The sequence below is a fragment of the Meles meles genome, chromosome 2 (genome assembly GCF_922984935.1).
Source record: "Meles meles chromosome 2, mMelMel3.1 paternal haplotype, whole genome shotgun sequence".
NCBI lineage: Eukaryota > Metazoa > Chordata > Mammalia > Carnivora > Mustelidae > Meles > Meles meles.
The window spans coordinates 138,073,358-138,096,772 of NC_060067.1; positions in this window are offsets into that span (position 1 = coordinate 138,073,358).

Genomic DNA, 23,415 nt, shown 5'->3' on the forward strand with positions numbered 1-23,415 from the left:
CACTCCCTGGGTTTTCCTGTTCCCTAAGACACAATAATATTGAAATTAGGGCACTTAAGGACCTTACAATAGCCTCTACATGTTCAAGTGAAAGAAGGAGCCACACAACTCTCTCACTTTAAATGAAAGGCTAAAAATGATTCAGCTTAGGGAGGAAGGCATGTCAAATTTAGGCCTCTTGTGCCAGTTATCCAAAAGGTAACTTCAAAGAAAAAGTTCTTGAAGGAAGTTAAAAGTGCTATGCCACAGAACACTGGAATGATGAGAAAATGAAAGTCTTATTGCTGATATGGATCAATTTTGAGTGGTCTGGATAAAACATCAAAGCGGCCACAACATTCCCTTAAGTCAAAGCCTGACCCAGGGCAAGGCCCTAAATGTCTTCAATTCTCTGAAGGCTGAGAAAGGTGAGAAAGCTGCAGAAGAAAAGCTGGAAGCTAGAAGAGGTTGGGCTATGAGGTTTAAGGAAAGGAGCTGCCTGCATAACTGGGGCAAGGGGAAGCAGCAGGTGCTGATGCAGAAGCTGCAGCAAGTTATCCAGAAGATCCAGTTAAGATAATGTAGGGGTCTTCGCTAGACAAAAGATTTTCAATGTACACAAAACAGTCTTCTACTGGAAGATGTCATCTAGCACTTACCTAGCTAGAGAGAAGGCAATGGTTGGGTTTAAAGTATTGAAGGATAGGCTGACTCTCATGAGAAGCTAATGCAGTTGGTGACTGTAAGTTGAAGCGAATGCTCATTTACCATTCAGAAGATCCTAGGACCCTTAGGTGTTATGCTAAATCTATCCTGCCTTTGTCTACAAATGAAACAATAAAGCCTGTATGCCAGCATACCTGTTTACAAAATGGTTTACTGAATATTTTAAGCCCACTGTTGAGAACTGCTGCTTAGGCAATCACAGAATTCAATTGTGAAAAGAAGAGTCAACGGATGTGGCAAACCTTACCGTCTTTTTCTCAGAAATTGCTACAGTCACCCCTGCCTTCAGCAACCACCTTGATCAGTTAGCAGCCATCAACATTGAGGCAAAACCCTCCATCACCAAAAAATTACAACCTACTGAAATCTCAAAAGATGGTTAATATTTTTTAGCAATACATATTTCCAATTAAGTTATGTATTTTTTGGACATAATACTATTGCGTACTTAATAGACTACAGTATCATATAAACATAATTTTATATGTACTAGGAAGCCAAAAAATTCATTTGATTCACTTTATTGTGATGTTAGCTTTGCTTTATTGTGGTGGTCTGGACCTGGCCCATCAATATCTCTGAGGTGTGCATGTATATTTTCATTCCTAGGGGTGGAATTTCAAGATCAGAGCATAGGTTAAGAATAAGTCCACCAACTTCATTGATCTTTTCCAAGATCATTTTGGCTATTCTAGGCCTTTTGCATTTCCATCCGCATTTTAGAATTACCGTCACTCTTTACTAAGCATTCGGTGCTGAGACTTTACAGTGATTTTAATGAATAATCAATTTTGGGAAATTTTACATCTTAACAGTATTCAGCCTGTCAATCCATTATCAAAGTCAGAATTAAAGAAAACTTCCTCTGATTATAAAGAACATGCACAAAAGAACTCAGAACTAAGAGCTTACTGTTAAAACTACATATACCTTGGAATAGACTTTGTGTTCTTGCCGATATAGAGTACTAGACTTTCTTTTCTGACAAAAGCAATTATAAGAATGGAAAAATCATATGAGATAACCATTTAGGTCTTAAAAAATCGGCAGTGCAGTATTGTAATCCTTGTGAAAAGTAAAAACTGGGAAGTGGATCCCATGATTGGGCCCTGGTTTCCTACTTGGGGTGACTTTCTTGTCATAACACAGGGAGACATAGCCCAAGTGGAGTAGATGTCTCACTAAGGAAATGCAGATAATCCATTCTGAATTGTGAAGACAACTAAAATTTATAGAGCAATTTATCAGAGAAAATGAGTCTGGGAGGAAGTTGGGAAAAGAGGACAGAAGTCTTCAGGAGAACACCTAGGGACTTTGGAAAATGTGAAAGGCTGCGATGACAGAGTACTGTTAATGCTGGAAATGTTGAACTTCTGGTCCAGCCAGAAGGGAGATATCTCACTCAGCAGCTCAAGTATTGAGTGGAAATCCATGTAAATAAAATCAATGTCTAAAAATAAGGTTAAAGCCCTGGAATAAGAGTCACGTTCTTAAAAAAAAAATAATAATAATAATAAAAATAAAAAAAGAGTCATGCTCTTACTGGATCCTAATTCTCCCTCTGCCTGCTACTCTCCCTGCTTGTGCCCTCTCTCCTCACCTCTCTCTTCTCTGACAATAAATAAATAAATAAATCATTCAAAAATATTTATTAAAATTAAAAAATGTATTTTTTCATGCCTCTACAATGATAAACAGGGTAGGCAGAACAAAATCTAACCCTTTCTTAAGAGGCAGTGCAACTTTAAGTAAAATTGGTGTGCAGGAATATTTATCTACTAAATTGTCCCAAGTGTGCAACCTTGGTCACTTAATATACAAGTATAAATGTGTATAAGAGGAATAAAAGAGACATGACTTCTGCTCTTAAGGAGCCTATAGCTACTCAGAGAGACATATTATTAAATAGATAATTTCACTTCCACTTAGCAAGTACTATTTGTTTTCTAATTTATTTACTTAATAGATATTTATGAGTAATACCCCGAATTTAATGGCTTTGATTGTTTACCCATTTCACCTGCTGTGGTTAAATGGCCAGAGGATGTAGGAAGGATCAAGAATTTTGATCTTGTGTTTTTGGGTGAGCAAATAAGTGTGTGTGTGCATGTGTGTGTGCATACACACACACTCCATATTTTCATATACATATGTATGTATATGTAAATATATGGATGGAAACAAAATTAATGCATATATATATGCATAAAGATCAGTTTCTGGAAGACATTGATGTTAAAAGATAAAGTTAATGCCTGATTACCTCAATTTTCTCTATCAGGCAAAATGCTATGTACTCTGCTTAGAGAGGACAGAATGGCTTGAGAACTATGATAGAAGCTAGATAGAAGGTAAAGGATTCAAGGTGAAAGGGATAACTATGCAAATATAGTTTGGAGAATTGATAAGCTACATTTTTGGTTTTGCTTGCCATAATAAGGGGATAGTGTATTGCATAAAACTTGATTATACTAACACTGGAGTCAGACTGATCTGGGCTCACATTTTAGAATTATTTATAAGCTATATTCATGAGGGCAGTGTGCATCCCTACATCTGAATTTTCTTATTTGTAAAACAGGGATACAAATGGTAGCTGCAACAAATTTTCAAATTTTGTACCTTTTTATTTCATAATACTATTCAGTTCTCTTTTTCATTGAATCAATGTGGTTATATCTTTATTTTATTGGTATTTAGAAAAACTATCCTCTGCATTTAAATCCTCTTTATCCCATATTTCCCATTTTCCTCTTATTTCCATGTGTATCATTATTACTCTCTCCATTAAATTTTCCCAAGTTTATTCTGGTTCTCTTTTCCTAACATCTTAAGTATTATACTCAGTTTTCCATATTTTTTTCACTTTTTTAAAAATTTCTTTTCAGCGTAACAGTATTCGTTGTTTTTGCACCACACCCAGCGCTCCATGCAATACATGCCCTCCCTATTACCCACCACCTGGTTCCCCAACTTCCCACCCCCCACCCCTTCAAAACCCTCAGGTTGTTTTTCAGAGTCCATAGTCTCTCATGGTTCATCTCCCCTTCCAATTTCCCACAACTCCCTTCTCCTCTCCATCTCCCCATGTCCTCCATGTTCTTTGTTATGCTCCACAAATAAGTGAAACCATATGATACTTGACTCTCTCTGCTTGACTTACTTCACTCAGCATAATCACTTCCAGTACCGTCCATGTTGCTACAAAAGTTGGGTATTCATCCTTTCTGATGGAGGCATAATACTCCATCGTGTATATGGACCACATCTTCCTTATCCATTGGTCCATTGAAGGGCATCATGGTTCTTTCCACAGTTTGGCGACCGTGGCCATTGCTGCTATAAACATTGGGGTACAGATGGCTCTTCTTTTCATTATATCTGTATCTTTGGGTAAATACCCAGCAGTGCAATTGCAGGGTCATAGGGAAGCTCTATTCTTAAGTTCTTGAGGAATCTCCACACTGTTCTCCAAAGTGGCTGCACCAACTTGCATTCCCACCAACAGTGTAAGAGGGTTCCCCTTTCTCCACATCCTCTCCAACACATGTTGTTTCCTGTCTTGCTAATTTTGGCCATTTTAACTGGTGTAAGGTGATATCTCAATGTGGTTTTAATTTGAATCTCTCTGAAGGCTAGTGATGATGAGCATTTTTTCATGTGTCTGATAGCCATTTGTATGTCTTCATTGGAGAAGTGTCTGTTCATATCTTCTGCCCATTTTTTGATAATTTTTGGATTTGTTGAGTTTGAGGAGTTCTTTATAGATCCTGGATATCAACCTTTTGTCTGTACTATCATTTGCCAATATCTTCTCCCATTCCGTGGGTTGCCTTTTTGTTTTGTTGACTGTTTCCTTTGCTATGCAGAAGCTTTTGATATTGATGAAGTCCCAAAAGTTCATTTTCACTTTTGTTTCCTTTGCCTTTGGAGACATATTTTTTTAATATAAGCATGAAAGATTGTATAATTTTTCTAAGTATTTTTAGCTGATCCCTAAATTATCACATGTCGTATTTTACTTGTTTACTCTTAAGCATTTTATTTAATTTTATTTTATATATTTTTAAGCATTTTAAGTTTCTACTTCAGTTTCTTTATGCCCTGTCAGTTATTTTGAGCTGACAAATTCACAAACACATAGATTATTTTAAGTTATATTTGACATTATGTTTCTAACTTAATTATAAGCTGGTCATAGAACACTGTCTACTTAATGTCAAGTATTTGTTGTGATTTAATTATGGCCTAGAGAAATGGTTCTTCACAGTTAACTTCACAGTTAACTTCACAGTTAACTTCACAGTTAAGATAAAGATTCTGATTAAGAGGTCTAGAGATGAGTCTGAGAATGTACATTTAGGCACAGATATGTTAGTACACAAAATTATTCAAAAATATATATCCAATAACAGGAAGAAGTACTTTCAATCCTAAGTAGTATAGAATTAAAACCTGTATATCAAATTGGTCTAAAGAATCAAGATAACTATCCCATGCTAATGAATATACTCTTTCAAAAGAACCCAACTCCATATTTTCCAGATAGTTTTATTTGTGAATATAAGACAATGAGCAGATTATCTTGAATTGGATGACTTGACAAAGTATATTTCTTTTAACATACTTGTGTTCTGGGAGTCAGATCTGAGAGGAAAAGACAATGGAAAATCTGTTCCCCATAACAGAGAGTTTTATACTTAAAAGCTTTGAAGAAAACATCTTTATAATACTTTCATACAGGAAATATTCCTATTCTCACAATCATGTTCATTAGGGGAAAAAACAAAACAAAACAAAACAAAACAAATGATATATATTTACTGGTTCCTGATGAAAGGACTAATTACATAAACTGATATTTCCTTCTGATTGCCAGGGGTACCAAAGTAAAAAGTTGACAAACCTCAAAAAAATCCAACATGAAATCTCAGGTAATTGGTGGGCTGGCCAAAGATAATTGGGTCACAATGAATGGGAGAAATTTTGGCACAAAACAAAAGAGGGGAATTTTTTACAAATGGGAAATACTTTGGAATGAAGATTTTAGTGAATTTTCTTTTCCTCCTGTCCACATTGCCTTGGGAAGATCATTGCCTGCAAAATCACCTGGGCAGGGGAGTTAAGTAGCATCAGCACCCTGGAGTGGATGGCTTAAGGGTATGCTGTATCAAGGGGACTGAGAGTAAAGGAGGCAAACAGATATGGGCTATAGGGAAATCAACAGATTTACTAAGTCTTCATGCCCCCACAGCGGGTTTGAAAACAGGAGCAGGGCCAAATCTATCTTTTAATATCAGCACGCTTCTGGGTTCCTTCTTACCCCACACTTAAAGGAAGGATTGGACTTGGGCTTTGGCCTCATCCTGGAAATAGACACAACTAACATTAAACACTTATAGAGAAAGCAAAGAAACATCTGAGAAACTGCAACTCCCTGTCAGTTAAAAAAAAAAAAAAAGAAAGAAAAGGAAAAAATGCTGATTACCTGGTACTAGATGAAACTAAACTTAAAAAATTATATCTGTATTTTTTTTAATTCTAAAAGGAAAGCTTTTCTTTCCTCCTAATTCTTCCACTAATTCACCATTATCTCCTCCCAAACTTTACAAAGATCTAATCTACGATTTTATGTTTTCTTTTCTAGGTTTTACTGTATTTGTATATTAACTTGTTTTCCTATGGCTACAAACATCTTAAATCTCTTCTTCTGATAAAGCCCTCCCTACATTCCATATTTTTCTAGAGATACTAAGGTCTTACCTTTTCTCTTACCACTAAGATTTTTGAGAAAGGAGTCAATATAGATTTTCTGTAGTACTTCACTCTAAGCAATCTGGCTTTTTTCCCCCTCAAAGTGGAATCATAACCCAAAAGCCATCCAGTTACGAAATCAAACAGAAAGTGTATACAGCTCCTAACTTATTAAAAATACTCATGTATTGAACATGAGTATTCATGCTCAATACATGAGTATTTTTAAAGCTTTCTCATTTTTTGTTTCCAGGACACTTTTGCTTGAAGACTTTTTCTGACTACTTTTTTTTTTTTTTTAATTCTGCTTGTAAAACATCCTTTAATGATGCTGGGTTTTCTTGTTGTTTTGTTTTGTTTTTGTTTTGGAGTTTTTAAATTTATTTATTTATTTTTTCAGCGGAACAGTATTCATTGTTTTTGCACAACACCCAGTACTCCATGCAATACGTGCCCTCCCTATTACCCACCACCTGGTTCCCCCAACCTCCCACCGCCGTCCCTTCAAAACCCTCAGGTTGTTTTTCAGAGTCCATAGTCTCCCATGGTTTGCCCCGCCTTCCAATTTCCCTCAACTTCCTTCTCCTCTCCATCTCCCAATGTCTTCCATGTCATTTGTTTTTTGAGTCTCCACCCTTGGACTTTTATACTGTACAATATACTCTGCAAATTAGCTTTAGACATATCTCCTGGGTCTTCAGACTCAGATCTTACCTAAAACTGATGATATGGAAATCTTTGTTTCCAATTCAAATCTCTTTCTTTAGCCTCAAATTAATATTTATAACTTTTCTCCTGGGCATCTTTCCCCAAATGTTTAATGCACATCTCAAACTCAACAAATCCATATACAAATGCATTATTTGTTTCATCTCCCCTTCTTGGCAAAATGATGCTTTGACCTTTTCTCTTTAGTATCTCTCTCCAAAAATGACATCCCCTTTCATGCAGTCACTCTAACCATTTTAAGTTTTTTTTTCTGGGTTTCTTCATCTTTTCCACCCTTCTACATCAAACTGATTACCAGAACTTTTCATTTACATTTATTTAATATCCTGTAAATACTATTCTTCTTATGTTCGTTTTTTTTTTTTTTGCCTAAAAACTTCTATATTGTCTATCTCTACTCTGTCCCTACATTTTTATTTAAAATTTCTAGTCATTTAATCTTTCTAAAATAAAGTTTGAAAAAAGGTCATGTCAGTTGGATTTTTAATTTCTTTCTTTCTTTTTTTTTAAGATTTTGTGTTTTTATTTGACAGAGACAGACACAGTGAGACAGGGAATACAAGCAGGGGGAGTGGAAGAGGGAGAAGTAGGCTTCCCGCAGAGCAGGGAGCCCGATATGGGGTTCGATCCCAGGATGCTGGGATCATGACCTGAGCCGAAGAAGGCAGGGGCTTAACCCACTGAGCCACCCAGGCACCCTAATTTATTCTTTCTTTCTTGCTTGCTTGCTTGCTTGCTTGCTTTCTTGCTTTCCTTGCTTGCTTGCTTTCTCTTTCTTTCTTTCTTTTTTTGTTTTTTTCTTTTCTTTTCTTTTTTAGAGAAAGAGAGCAAGAGCACACACTGGGGCTGGGGAGAGACAGGGGATGAGAGAGAATCCCAAGCAGACTTCATGCTGAGTGTGTAAAGTGACACAGGGTTTGATCTCATGACCCTGAGATTATTACCTGAGCCAAAATCAAGAGTCAGATGCTTAACTGATTGAGCACCTCAACATTCTTAAAATTTTTGATGGTTTAAGAAAAATCTGTTTAATCAGATAGCACAAAGCTGTTCAGGATCAGCCCTTTGCTGCTTCTGCCATATTTGGGAAGCAAAGTAGTGGGATTCTCAGTAGTTTTCCGTTTCTCATTTCAGGGACTATTCTTTAATATTTAAGTTTTATGATGGACTCTGAAGTAAATTCTAGGGTTCAGTGTACTGGATGGAGAATTCTGTCACTTTTATTATTTCATCATATTTTATTGGAAGCACATCTCCCACTTGGTTGCTCAGGCAGTAGGGAGCAATGAAACATTTGTCATAGTCTTACTTTTCATTTCAAATCCTTAAGTACCTCTTTAGACCAATGGTCTAAACTGTAATGACTCAATTTTAGAAAGCTTTTATACTAATTTAAAGTAATTGGAATTGAAATGCTTTACATTTTTTAAATGAAAATAAATGATTCAACCACTTCATATGAAATAGTTTCAACTATTGCTTTTAGAGTAAATCTAGCATGTTCTCTTTTATATTCATAGCTTTTCTACAATTATATATTTTTCATTGGTTTTTATTAGCTTGAATAAAGGTTCTTTTGAATACAGTTATTTTAAAATATAGTAATAATACATTCAAATATAAATAATTATAATTTAAAACAAAAGTCATGATTTCCAATTATATATATTTGACATCTTCATGTTGTCTCTCTCAAACTGTACACCCAGTTTTCATGTGAGGGCTTTATAAACATGGCATATTGTGTAAATATTTTTCTAAAGCATCAGTTTAACTCAAAAGATTTTGGGAAAACTTTATAGAACATTTGAACAACTTTATTCTATTAGAATAAAATATTCAAATACATTTTAAAGGCCCACAGTTATTCTTCAAAGAAACATTTTACTTGAGTTGGGAATTTCAAACCCAAACATTAAGTAAGACCTGGGGTACATACTGACTTGCCTCTGATACTGAGCTTATTTCAAGTGAAAATATTTAAGAAAGACAATTTATTATAAATAAGTTCTTTTAGTCTTTGCTCAGGTATGTTGTTAAGTTGAATTTTATATTCTTGATAAAAAGGTATAAATCAATAAGAAATAAGGGATAACTTTTTAAATATTTGATTCCAATTTCAGATTTGGTTTTGAATTTAGAGAAAAGGATCACATATATTAATTTGTAACTTCCTATAAAAAAGATAAGACTAGCTATCAAAGTACTATGCCAGGAGAAAGGAAATTGAATTTTTGGTCTAAATCTTCATTCATATTTCTTATACGAGACAAGTTATTACTTTATAATGTGTCTAATAGAATATTCTGCTTGATGCATATATCCTCGTTACAACTTCTGTAAAATTTAATCTACTAGGCTTTACAGGTGTAATTTGGTGATGGAGACTTCTAATTTTAATCACACTTGTCTAAATTTAATTAATAGAAAATTATTTTTCAAGTTAATTACAAGTGTACCCACCATATGGTCACATTCATTCTTTGATTCCAATTTTATCCAGTTTTTCCTCAGAAATTGACAAGCATCCCAACTGCACATTATAGTTACTCAAGAACTTTTAAAACAGTTGTAATTTCTTTCCTGACCTTCTCTTTTCTTAACTAAATAGCACCAATCATATCAGTTTATTTAACATATAAAACATTTTGAATCTTTCTTTAATGATCAAACCTATTCTCCTATTTATGTGCTATAGATTGGCACTCTCTTAAATTATAATGCCTATAAATTATCAGAGTATGATTTTACCAGTATAAATTAGAGTTTACATAAGATTTTTCTCCTTCTATATCATATGTTCAAAAATATGACTACATCCTTGCTTCCAGTACAGAATAGTTACACTCTAATAGTCTTCTATATCCATTTTAATTTATTTTAATGGCCTTTTCCTCATCTATGATTCTTAAAAGGTTCTATTTGTAAATTGGCTTAATGTAATTTAGATTGCCATAGTAGAGAATTACTTGACACAGTTCCAAGTTAAAGTGCTGGAAACAAAATGGAAAATCTAGTAATTTTAAATTGCTTTGCCCTGAACCTGGCAATTAAAAATAATTGCCACATTTTCAATTTTTTAAAGTTTCTCAGTCTGGATCTGGCTGAGCTTCTGGTCTGTGAAAATAAAATGGCAAAAATAAAAACATTACTTCTAATTATTACAGTGGTTTAGTGATAAAAATTGCCTAGTTGTATAAAACCAGGTTTCTAGTGCTGTTAGTTTAGTTTAACAGATTCTTCTAAATGCTTCAAAAGGTCTCCATTTAACAAATTTAGTTTTGACTAGAAATCAGAGGTGGTTTATTCATTGCTCAAAATGCCCAAAAAGAAATAGAATGCTTATCAGCCATGTTGTGGAGGGATTTCAGCACTGAGTTATAGGAAATGCAGGAAGTCTCAGAGCCTTGGAAAGTCAGCTTCTTAAATAATTATTATCTCTCTGTGTAGGTCCATATCCTAATACAAAGTAACCAGCAAAAAACCAGTTAATCCTTTAATGAACAAATTGGAGAAAGACTTCACTTTGAAGTCTTCAAGAAAAGTAAACAGAAAACAAATTATTTGGGCATAATCTCGTCCAGCTATTTTCTTCAGTCATGGAATTTCCCTTATGTATAAAAATTACTGGATACTCAGCTTATAGAACTATATTTTCCTTTAAAACAAAAACAGTTTGAATAGAAAAGGACCATGATAGCATACACTCTTTTATATAATCTTTAACAATAAGTACAAATTGTAAATATTCACCTAGTTAGTGAATGTATATTTCCATTTCTTTTAAAATCTTCATTTCACAGGAAAAACTGTTGTGAACATTCTCTATACTTTAATTTCACCCATATGGTTTGCAAGGCTTTTTCATGTGTTGCAGTTCTTTGTATCTGGATTTCCTTAAAAGAGTTTTGATAATACCATTCATGAAGTACCCACTGCCAATACTTGCATTTTTGAAACTTAATATGTATGCAGAGGGTAGAAATAAGTGCCTGTAGCTGAAATGAAAGAACACAAAGTTCTAGAAATAAATGTTTGAAATGCAAAATAGTCTGGCTCTTTAATCAAACATTTATTAAGTGCCAACATGGGTCTCGTACTCAGTGGGACATTAGATCAGAGTGCTTACAATAAGCTTCCGTGCCAGGAAATGTGTGTGACTTGGGTGTCATTGGTCCATTCACCTTGGTTTGAAATTAAAAAAAAAAAAAATAATAATAATTCTGACTTGGCTTTTCATTCCAGTCAAACTTATGATTATTATTCTCTCCAAATCTATTTTTAGAGTTGTAGAAAAGGTTGAAAAAGTATTATCTTAACTCATTTTTAAAGGGACGGAGATCTCTTAAAAAATGAATAGGAATATTTTAACAGGTTTGATTATAATAATAATCGCAAATAGTTACAACAAAAGATATATGATTTCCTCTTTCTTCTCAATAAATCTATAAAATTGCTATTCTTGTTATCCTAGTTTTGTAGATTAGGAAAGAGGGGCACAGAAAATTTAAAAACATACTCAATAACTCACAGCTAGTAAATGGTAGAAAAGGTTTTGTATCAGTTTCTCTCCCTCCAGAATCTGAACTCTTAATGACTATGCTTATACCTATATTATAATAAATATGCTAAAGTACTTATTATTGTTAATAACAATTGTCTTTATTTTTTATATATGTTTCTTCATTTGTCATTTATTTTTTTATTTGTATTTTTAAATTTTTTTTTCTTTTAAGATTTATTTGTTTGACAGACTGAGAGAGATCACAAGTAGGCAGAGAGGCAGGCAGAGAGAGTGGGGGAAGCAGGCTCCCTGCGGAGCAGAGAGCCCGATGTGGGGCTGGATCCCAGGACCCTGAGATCATGACCTGAGCTGCAGGCAGAGGCTTAACCCACTGAGCCACCCAAGCACCCCTCATTTGTCATTTATTAAACAGACATTCATACCTTGAAATTGAATAACAAATTTAAAACCTGTGGAAAAATGATAATATAAAATTATTCAATTATTCAGTATTCAATATTGTATACAATTTTGTATACAATTATATTCAATATTACAATTGTATTCAATATTAAAATTGTACTCAATAATACAATCGTATACAAAATTGTATACAATATTGTATATAATTGCATTCAATATTGAATATAATTATTTGAATATACAATTATTATGCATATTATTTTAGTTTCATCAAACTATTTCATGTCTTTGATAGTTTTCGAGTTATAGTTACAAAGCAAGTTCTATTTTATAGGCCCTCAGGTAGGTCTATCAGATTTTAGGTGGGGCTTCTCATTTTCCAGTTTTATTCCACAATCATGTCTTACTCTGAATTTCTTTTATGTTACAATTTTAAAAATTAACTTAATACACAGAGCATGGAGAATGCCTGCAGGTGCTGGAAATATCATTTAACTTGAAGACTTAAATCTGAGTTTCATTTTTTGTAGTTTGAGCTAACTTAGAGGGTATGAATTCGATCCCTTTGCTATAAAACAAAAAGTTAGATTAAATATAGACATTTCTAAAATAACCTCTCTGCTGTAAATGTCATTATGTTTCTTAATTACTTACTTTTTATTAATTAAAAAGATATTGGTTCTTTTTATACTATATATTTACATATTGTTATCTTAGAGAGTTATAAAGATAATGGAAAAAATTGATAAGGAGCATGATAGAGGGAAAGTAGATAAATCATGAGAAAAACAGAGTGTATCATTTGTGAGAAAGCAAAGTTGGAAATGACAACTGGAGGAGAGTCACATTAAATATGCCTTTCCCAATTGCTGGGTGATAATGGAGAGAAATAAGATGACACAGGATGTGAAATGTTTAGGAACTTCTTTTCTCTTACATTTATTGTCATTTACAATATTCAATTGATATCTATTATTGTATTTTCTTATTTACATTTTTCATTTACAGTACATTTTATTACATAAAACATAGTAGATTATATGTATTATCATTGTAATTGTGATTATGTGTGTGAATTTTTTTTGTTGTTATAAATCAAGGTCTGAAGCACCCAAGATTTGAATTTAATTAATTAATTAATTAATTAATTTTTAAGACTTGAATTTAAACTATTTCTAGGGTCATGTTAAGTTATACATATGAAAAATTTATGCAGCATCAAAATATTCTTATATAAAGAAAATAGTATTGTCAAAGAAAAGTAAACTTTCAATGGCCATCTGCCATTGATATTTGATTCCATCTTTCCACCAAGAAAGGATATGAAAAGATGACAAAAATAGTTTTTTTTAAAGCAATGGATTGCTTTACAAATAGATTTTGAGGTAAGGGAAAAGTAAGATAAATAATACAATGTGTTGTATTATTAGGTTAGGTCTCCATATATCCTTTCTCAAAATGGTTAAATGGTGGCTAAAAATTAAGCTATATAGGTATTTGTTATCTTTATATGTTCACTCATAGTAATTTTCTCCATTCTTATTTTATATATATATTTTAAGATTTTGTTTACTAATTTGGGAAAAAAGAAGAGAGAGCACGAGTGGGGGGAGGGGAAGAGGGACAAGCAGACTCTGTGCTGAGCCAGGAGGCTGATGTGGGGCTGAATCCCAGGACCATGATATCATGACCTGAGCTTAAGTCAGATGCTTAACCACTGAGCCACCCAGGCACTCCTCTGTTCTTATTTTATATTTTGTAATCTCTTTAACATACTAAGATTATTATGTAAGCATTTTATGAAAAAAAAGTCTTTTCTAAACAAAATTTGAATCACCTTGGTCCTTCAAAGAAAAATCCAATAACTATGAATAGGAAATCTTTTAAAAAATTATAATTATGCATTAGAGGAAAATTTTCTGAAATAGAAAAAAAAAAACTACTGAAGCAGCCTTAGTTTAGAATATAAGGATGTTGGAACCAAATTAAAATACAATATATTGAATCACTAATTTTTTTTTTCAATTACAAATTAGGTATTACAGAAATGCAGTGTATTTGCCTGTTTTCATTCACCAAGTATACACAGATAATGGTCAGAAGAGAAAGAAGAGAGAAGAAGAAAAGAGAAAATAATAAAGAAGTTAAGATTTGAAATTACAGAATCCATGAAATTTTGGAAATACAGATCCAAGTCAGCCCAATAACTATGAATCTCCCAAAAACACATAATCTTCCTGGAATTTTCTTTACTAATTTAGTAATTTACTAATTACTAATAATACAAATCCACAATACATAAAAGAATAAATAAAACCATGAGTCATATACATACAATTATTCAAACTTATTAGTAATAAATATAATGTCAAAACATGTTGGGGGCATGTCAAAGGCATGTAGGAAACAGATTGAAGAAGCTCCTAATGGTCAAATCGGGGGTGGGGAGACAGAGAGAAATAATAATAGTAATGGTAATGGGTTACAATAGGGGAAAATACCCACAAGTTTATACAGATATATAGAAAAATAATTGAATAAATAAATAAATAAGGATGAAAGGACAATTCCTTATGACAGTAGAGTTCCAATTAGTAAGTGGAGAAGGAACAATGGAAATAAAAAAATCTACATTTGGTGAACACCACTTGCAGAAAGCAATCAATGGATGCTAAATTTATCAACGGGTGCTAAAATTAATGAATGAAGTGTCGTAAGAAGCAGGTTAGTTATATAGTCTCAAACTCTCTTTCGAGAAAATATTTATTAATTACAAAGAAAAAGTCATCTAGAGAACTCTGTCCAGATTCCACCTTAACTAAGTGATCAAAATTAATCTCAGTATTATCAGTATAATATCAGTATAATCCACAGGTTGATACTGCGCCCTGAGAAGGATACAATGCCACAGCTGTGTTGACTAACCCAAAGTTGATTCATAAAAGCACACCAAAAAACCCTGAATTCAGGGACATGTACAAAATAAGTGGCCAGTACTATTCAAACATGTCAAGATCATGAAAGACAAATTTCTTCCTGATTGGAAGGAGACATGAAATTAAATGTAGTGTGGGATCCTGAGCCCAAAAGAGCATTAGTGGAACAATTGGTGGGTTCAACAAAGTCTGCAGATTAGTAATGCATGAATGTTAATTTCCTAATTTTGATAATTTCCTAATTTTGAAAATTTCATTATGGTCATATAAGATATTAACATTGGAGGAACCTGTGTGAAGTGTATGGGGAGCTCTTTTTCTGAGTTTTGAGACTTCTCATTATTCTGTGATTATTTCAAAATGGAAAGCTAAAAAATAAAAAAATAGCTTAAATACAATAACTTCTTGGTAACTGGGCTTTGGGATTCTCATATGTTTAATTTTACTTTTTGAAAGGTTACCTATACTAGTGTTTTGTTTTTTTGTTTCTATGCTACCTCCAAAATTGCTAATTCATCTTGCTAACTATCTAATACTGGATCAATAATTTAAAAATATCCAACATTTTGAATGGTTGTTTCTAAACCTTTAAATGGGTGCTATGAAAATAAAGTAATAGACTCCAGTTCCTGTCTAGAAGAGTTTACAATTATATGGAATATGTAGGATATATGTCTGGAAAGCTAACTTACTATATGATGCAAAAATGCAGTATATTGTCAAGCACTTTTGGTGAACAGAGAGGTTGGTATGGCCTGATAGTTAAGGAGGGTTGAAATTAACTTGAATGTGAAGGCAGGATCATATGGTTTAGTGTATAGCATTGGGTAATCAGATATGTTTAGAAAATTTTGAGTAGTTAACTGGAGTACAAGAGAATATTCTTTTGTTTGTAATAATTAAAATAAGCTCATATAAAATTTATTGCTAAATTTTTCTGTGCTTATCAATAAATGGTTAGAAAGTCATTTATTAATCATATTTACTTTATGACTCTACTTTATTTTTTAATTCAGTTTAAAAAATGAGAAGTCGATATATCAACATGATACAAATTGCCCAAGATCACACTGGTAGATAAAGCAGTGGAGCCAATTTTGTTTGACTCTAGAGCCCCACCTTTCTAACTTGAAGATGTTATATGCTAGAGAATAAAGTTGTTTCTTTATCTGATCTAAGGAGATGTGTACCAGAGAGGATAAATTCCTTCAGAGGCATGGAAGGACTTTATGTTGTCAACACTTTATAAGTAATCATGCTCTTTTGTCTGAAATAGGCAGTAATCACTGTTCTAGTGTTTGTGGGTCATATGGAAAGAATGCAATACAAAAAATGTCCTTTGCTGCTGTGACCTGGGTTGACTTGGAAGCAATCAGCTGAATAGTCCAGACAGACAGAGTAATCAAGCTCTTCTCTGATTGAGGACTTAAATGAGGTGGTGCCGAGACCTGGAGAGTGGATGGAGGATTTAAAGTGGTTGGGTCTCTGGGGGTCATTATGGAAGATAGCTGGGCCCTTCTAGATACTCCTTTTAGGGAACATTCTAGAAACTTATAGTTACAGAAGTATATAATCAATCGGAAGTTTTGGGAACTGAGTTTTAGACATATTAAATGTGAGATTCACATAGGATATCAAATGAAGGTGCTCCATAAACTATCTTTTCAAAAGAGAATGATTTGTATTTTGGATATAGATTTGGCAGTCACTAGTATATTAGCAAGAATAAAGTAGCAAGCATAATGCAATTAATAGCAGATGTAATCTAATTTTCACCGCCTGTTCCACCCAAGCTCAGTGAAGCCCCAGCAATCTGCCCAATCATATCTTCCATGGAAGTTTATGTAGCCATAATACATGGTCACATAACTGAAAGGACAAGTTTCTGCAAGAGAATTCATAGGACTCCATAGAGAATTCCATCTTACAGCTTTAAGAAAGGTAAAGCTACAGTAAAGCATGAGAAAGAGACATGGGCAAGAAGAGATACCCACAAAAGTTCAGGTGCAGATCTTGGGGCTTTCACTTAGTCATATAGGACAACTTTGCCTTCAGGTTGTTACACATCAAGATGTGCAGGGTATCTTGGTCTTAGGGAAACCAAAACACAAGTTGACTGAGGACTTACCTCCCAAAGATAAGTTCTCACTTTTAAAGCTGTGTTTTGCCCGTTCTTTCTCAGATCTGCTTCCCCTGGAACCATCCATTTTGACTATCTGGTCCTTCTTTCTCCATGCTATCTCCTCTCCTTCCCTGAGTAGTCCCCATTCATTTGCAAGGTGATTTGTGAAATCTGCTGGAGATTTCTGAAATCTCCCTGAGTATATCTTGGAACACCTTGATCTCCTAGAGGTCCTTGGTTACTCCCCATGAAATTCCATCTTGGGTGGTGCGCTTGTTGGCACTCACACTCAATTCAAGCCTATAGGGAATGTTCTCGCCTGTCCATTATCCAGTTTTACTGCTTAATTGCAGATTCCTTTATCATTTTTTAGGGTATAACTCTAATATTTTGTTATACTATTATATAATATTTACTGAGTAAATATGTTTTCTATTTCTGAATTCTGTGCCTTGTAGGACCATCATTCCCTTATCACTATTTGCCCCACTGATTTTAAAACTCTCTGCTCTTGCTGTCTTCTAGGTGATTTGCCATTCTTGCCACCTGTTTTCTGGGGGATAAGCCGCTGCCTTCGGCTCAGGTCATGATCCCGGGGTCCTGGGATCGAGTCCCGCATTGGGCTCCTTGCTCAGCGGGGAGCCTGCTTCTCTCTCTGCCTCTGCCTGCTGCTCTGCCTGCTTGTGTTCTCTCTCTCTCTGACAAATAAATAAATAAATAAAATCTTAAAAAAAAAAAGATATCATCCAAGTTTGCTTATTTGTTTTAACTTTAGTACCCTGGCTGTTTTACCTGGTATTTGGTAGAAAAAGGGGAAAGTTTGACAAATCAAATTTCTGCCATTCTCCTGCTAGAACCTGAACCATCCACTGGGCCAAATTTGGTAATATTGTCCTAGAAAGTTACATGTTTCACCAAAGTGTTCAAAATAATTTGAACATCACTAGATGTAAGATTTTTTACATCACTAGATTTTACATCACTAGAAGGGATTTTAAGCATACAGTTATATTTGATTTCTAGAGGATATTATTTTTATTTTTTAAATTAGACAAACATTATTTAATGAATATTCAAATTTTGAAAAGAATAACCCTTCTCTACAAATATACATGAGGAAGGACATTCACTTATATCTGTGTACTTCCATGTGTATTTGTTTCTAGGTACATGAAAATATGAATAATAACAAAACAAACTTGGATAATCACATACTAACTCAGTATTCCACAAATAAAGTTTTTTTGTACCACATTTTAAAATATCTTATCAAATAAAGATATAAGGTAAAAAGAGAAAAAATGCTTTTATGGAATGATGAAGATGTACGACACTAGCTTTGCTAACAGGCTGACATTACCTAACTAGATATTAAAAGCATAAACATGCTTAGACGAGTGCGTATTTTTATCACAGTAACTATTCCAGTTTTTGAAAGGAATATCATAGTTATGTTTCACAAGTTCCTTAAAAATAAATGCAACAGGACAAAAAACCGCACTTCAGCATGAAAAACACTGCAAAGAACAATATCTTTTATCTCCTGTCAGAAAACATTTCTGAAAACAAATCACCCAACCTTATGCAACTTCAAAGAAGTCATCATTTCAGTAAGAAAAATCTGAAAGCGTATAGTATAACTGTTTGTCATTACAGAAATGACTGCATATAAAATGAGCATATCAAACCCACTTATATATTACACTTTTTTAACCAGGCAATTAAGCTTTGTCAAAAATGTTCTTTTGTTCTTGGTTTTGAGAAATGTTACCATATGTTAAAATGTGTATTGTCAGTCCTTTACAGTCATTTGGAAACAGTTTATCTCTGTTATGAAAATAAATTTTAAGTATTAACACTTTTTGTTTGTTTCCAGATCTCCCAAGATGTGGTGCATATATAATTCTATAAAGTGAAAACACTGTACTACACTATCAGGAGTTATATGGTGGCTTGTACTGAGTGAATTGATATTTATGTTAGCTCTTGTTTTCTTTAAATCACATGTTTGCTATAGGGTCATCCTGAAATGTATTAGGTTGAAAGAATAAATGCAATTTGAAACTGTACAAGAACACATTAGTCAGGGAAAACATTTTCTTCTGCCTGTTTCAAGGAATAGAGATTCTGGCAAAGTCTGAGGAAATCAATCAAGAATTGGGTAATTGCTATGCTCCAAAGATTGGGGCTGTGTCATTGTTGACAGATGTCAGTGTTTACGCCTGTGGATCCAACACCTTAAAATAACAAGCACCACTATGAATTTGCCCAGGGAACATATTCTTGTAGACTTCCTTCTAGTAACAAGGGAAGTTTTGGATTATGAGGAAGGTATTACAGTAATATGATTTAGGAGTGCAGGGTCCTGGGATCAAGCCCCTCATCAGGCTCCCTTCTTAAAGGGAAGGCTGCTTCTCCCTCTTCCACTACCCCTGCTTGTGTTCCCTCTCTCAATGTCTCTTTCTCTCTCAAATAAATGAATAAAATTTAGAAAAATGATTTAATTCAAGGAAAGCTGAAGAGATTCTATCATTTTGATGTTTTGTGCTTTTATTTCAATATATTGCTAATAATTTTGTAAACTACAGTAGATACACATTGCTATTATGTTCCCTGGTGGTCATTTCCTGGAGCTTAGGTCATGTCCCTTCATTCGTATACACAGTGAGACTCAGCCAAAGACTCAAAGAGATCTCTGTAGATCATGAGTACATTCTCCACTTCCTCTTTCATTTTTTTCTGTGCAAATTCTAGCCACTTTGATCTGCCCAAACCCCAAACTCTTCTTTCTCAAATCAGCACAGTAGTCAGGCTCTGTTTGGTTTTTCCCTCCTATACCAGGTCCTAGAAAGTGTCGTCTTAAAGTAAGCTGATATGAGTGAGGGCTTTCCTGGTTTATTTTCGCTCTCAGAGATCACAACTTGGCTCCGCTTGTTATGCTATGTGCAGAAAATATGGTTTCATATATAATATCTAACTTTCTAATTCTTTAATAAGAGGGTAAATTTGATTTCTGATAATCCATATCAGGGAGTAGTAGCAGATGTTATGAATAACTTTATGCCAACGAATATGACAGTTTGGATGAAATAGACAAATTCCTTGAAAATGCAAATTAATAAGGTTAATTTGACAGAAAAAGAAAGAGAAAATTTGAATAGTTTTATATCCATTTAAAAAAAGAGAACACATTAGTAAAACTTGCTGAAAAAAGAAACCCTAGGGCAACTAGTGATTTTTCTTATTTAAGGAAGATATGTCTCCATTCTTTTGTTTGTTTGTTTGTTTTTAAGACTTATTTATTTATGTGAGAAAGAGAGAATGAGTGGGGATGGGGTTAGGGGATTAGGGAAGTTGGAGAGGGAGAAAGAGAGGAAGAAGCGGGCTCCCGCTGAGCAGGGAACTCGGCTTGAACTCAGGACTTGAGTACATGACCTGAGCCAAAGGCATAGCCTTAACCAACTGAGAGAGCCACCCAGGCTCCCTGAGATGCCTTCATTCTTAAATAAAAGCTTCCAAAGAATTAAAACAGAGAATATAATTCCCAAGCCTTTTTTTTAAGAGTCCAGTATAATATTGCTGCCAAAACTGAAAAGACAATATAACATAATAAATTACAAATAAACTGCTTTTATAATAATGCTTACAAAATCTTAAAAAGATTATATCACCATGATATATAAAAAGAATAATAATCTGACAACCAAATGAGATTTATTTCAGGAATGCATAGGTGATTTAACTTCAAAAATAAGTTAACGCACTTTTTAACAAAAAAATAAAAAAGAAGGTGCAGGTGAAGAGTTGGACCAAAGGGAAGCTATTAGCATAAAAAATGTGCTTAATTTTTTGGTACTACTTTCAATTTTTTAATCAGGAGTTGATTTTGAATTATGGTAAAAAGTTCCATTGTGATTTATTTCTTGACCAATCAAAAAGGATTTTATCATTGTCTGTGGAAGCAAAAAATTATGTACATGACACAGATGATATCCTTGATAAGACAAATAATTGAAGATTTCTTTAAATTTTGCATACAGAGAAATCATATATTTATTTATTTTACCCTTACAAATTCATTATCTTTAGTAAATTGTTGTACTTCCTTCAGGTGAGACTTCACTAAATTATTAAACAATTTCAAATTCTCATATATAACTTTATAAAATCATGGTTTTTTTTTCTTCTTTTATGGTAGATATAACTTACATCTATTTATGTGATAACTTGATCAATGTCTTTATTCTCTATTAAAAGTAGAGTCTTTAAAAATATTTAAAAATAAAAGTAGAGTCTTCAAAGAAATTATTTCTTATTTTTGATCAATAATGTATCTCCGCACTTAGCGGAATGTCTGGAAAATAATAGGTGTGTGGAAAGAGCAATTAAGGAGTAGAACAAAATTATTTTCACAGTCTGTAATAAAATTAAAATTATGACATTTATAAAATACTTAATATTAAGATAAAGTTCATGTATAAGGTGATGATTAACTCAGAAATGTATTTATTTGGCACCTGTAATGAAGTTGATATGTACAATGTGCTCATGAGAGTATGAAGATCAAGCATTCAATAAGCACCTAATGTTTTTGTTTTTGGTTCTGTTGCTAACGTTATGTTTTGAACTAAGTTTACACTTACAGAAAAATATAAAAATAACATTGAGAGTTCCTGTTTAACCCTCACTCAGCGTCCCCTAATGTGAAAAAATGTTACATAACCATAGTGCAATTACCAAGACCAGGTAATTAATAGTAATAAATATTAATATTACTGGTAAGTAAATATTAATAATAGGAAAGCACTATTAATTAAACCACAGATCTTATATTCAAAATTCACCAGTGTTTTCACCATTGTCCTTCATCCACTCCAGAATTCTACTTAGGATCCCATGTTGCATTTTCTTGTTACTTCCTTCATCTCCTCTGATCAGTGAATCTTCAATTTTTCCTTTTTTTAAAAAGATTTATTTATTTATTTATTTATTTATTTGACAGAGAAAGTGCAGGAGCACATAAGCAACAGGAGTGGCAGAGGGAGAGGGAGAAGCAGCCCCCTCCCAACCCTGAGCCGGGAGTCTACTGTAGGGCTCAATCCCAGGACTCTGGGATCATGATCTGAGTTGAAGGCAGCTGCTTAACTGAGCCACCCAGGTGCCCTGCTTTTTGTTTTTTATTTTATTTATTTATTTATTTATTTATTTTTTTTATATCATTCAGGGCCTCTTTATTTTTTATTTTTTTTAAAGATTTTTTTTCCATTTTATTTATTTTTTCAGCGTAACAGTATTCATTCTTTTTGCACAACACCCAGTGCTCCATGCAAAACGTGCCCTCCCCATTACCCACCACCTTTCCCCCAACCTCCCACCCTTGACCCTTCAATACCATCAGGTTGCCCCAACCTCCCACCCCTGACCCTTCAAAACCCTCAGGTTGTTTTTCAGAGTCCATAGTCTCTTATGGTTCGCCTCCCCTCCCCAATGTCCACGTGTACCCGAATGTTTATAGCAGCAATGTCTACAATAGCCAGACTATGGAAAGAACCTAGATGTCCATCAACAGATGAATGGATAAAGAAGATGTGGTATATATACACAATGGAATACTATGCAGCCATCAAAAGAAATGAAATCTTGCCATTTGCGACGACGTGGATGGAACTAGAGCGTATCATGCTTAGTGAAATAAGTCAATCGGAGAAAGACAACTATCATATGATCTCCCTGATATGAGGACATGGAGAAGCAACATGGGGGGGTAGGGGGATAGGAGAAGAATAAATGAAACAAGATGGGATTGGGAGGGAGACAAACCATAAATGACTCTTAATCTCACAAAACAAACTGGGGGTTCCTGGGGGGAGATGGGATTGGGAGAGGGGGAGCGGGCTATGGACATTTTTTCTTTTTTCTTTTTTTAATATTGATAGTTTTAGAGAGTACTGATCAGTTATTTTGCAGAATGCCTTCAATTTAGGTTTGCCCAATGTATTCTCATTGTTGTGAGATTACACATTTTTGTCAAGAATACCATAAAAATGATCTTGTGCCCTTCTTAGGACATTGTATTGTGGGTTTCAAGATGATGATATATATATATTAACCTTCATCATTTGATTAAGATTGGTATCTGTTGGGCTTCTCTGCCATTCAATTCTATATTTTCCTTTGTAGTTAATGCATATATTGAGGCAAAATACTTCAAACCAGGTAAATACTATTTTTCCTCAAATTTT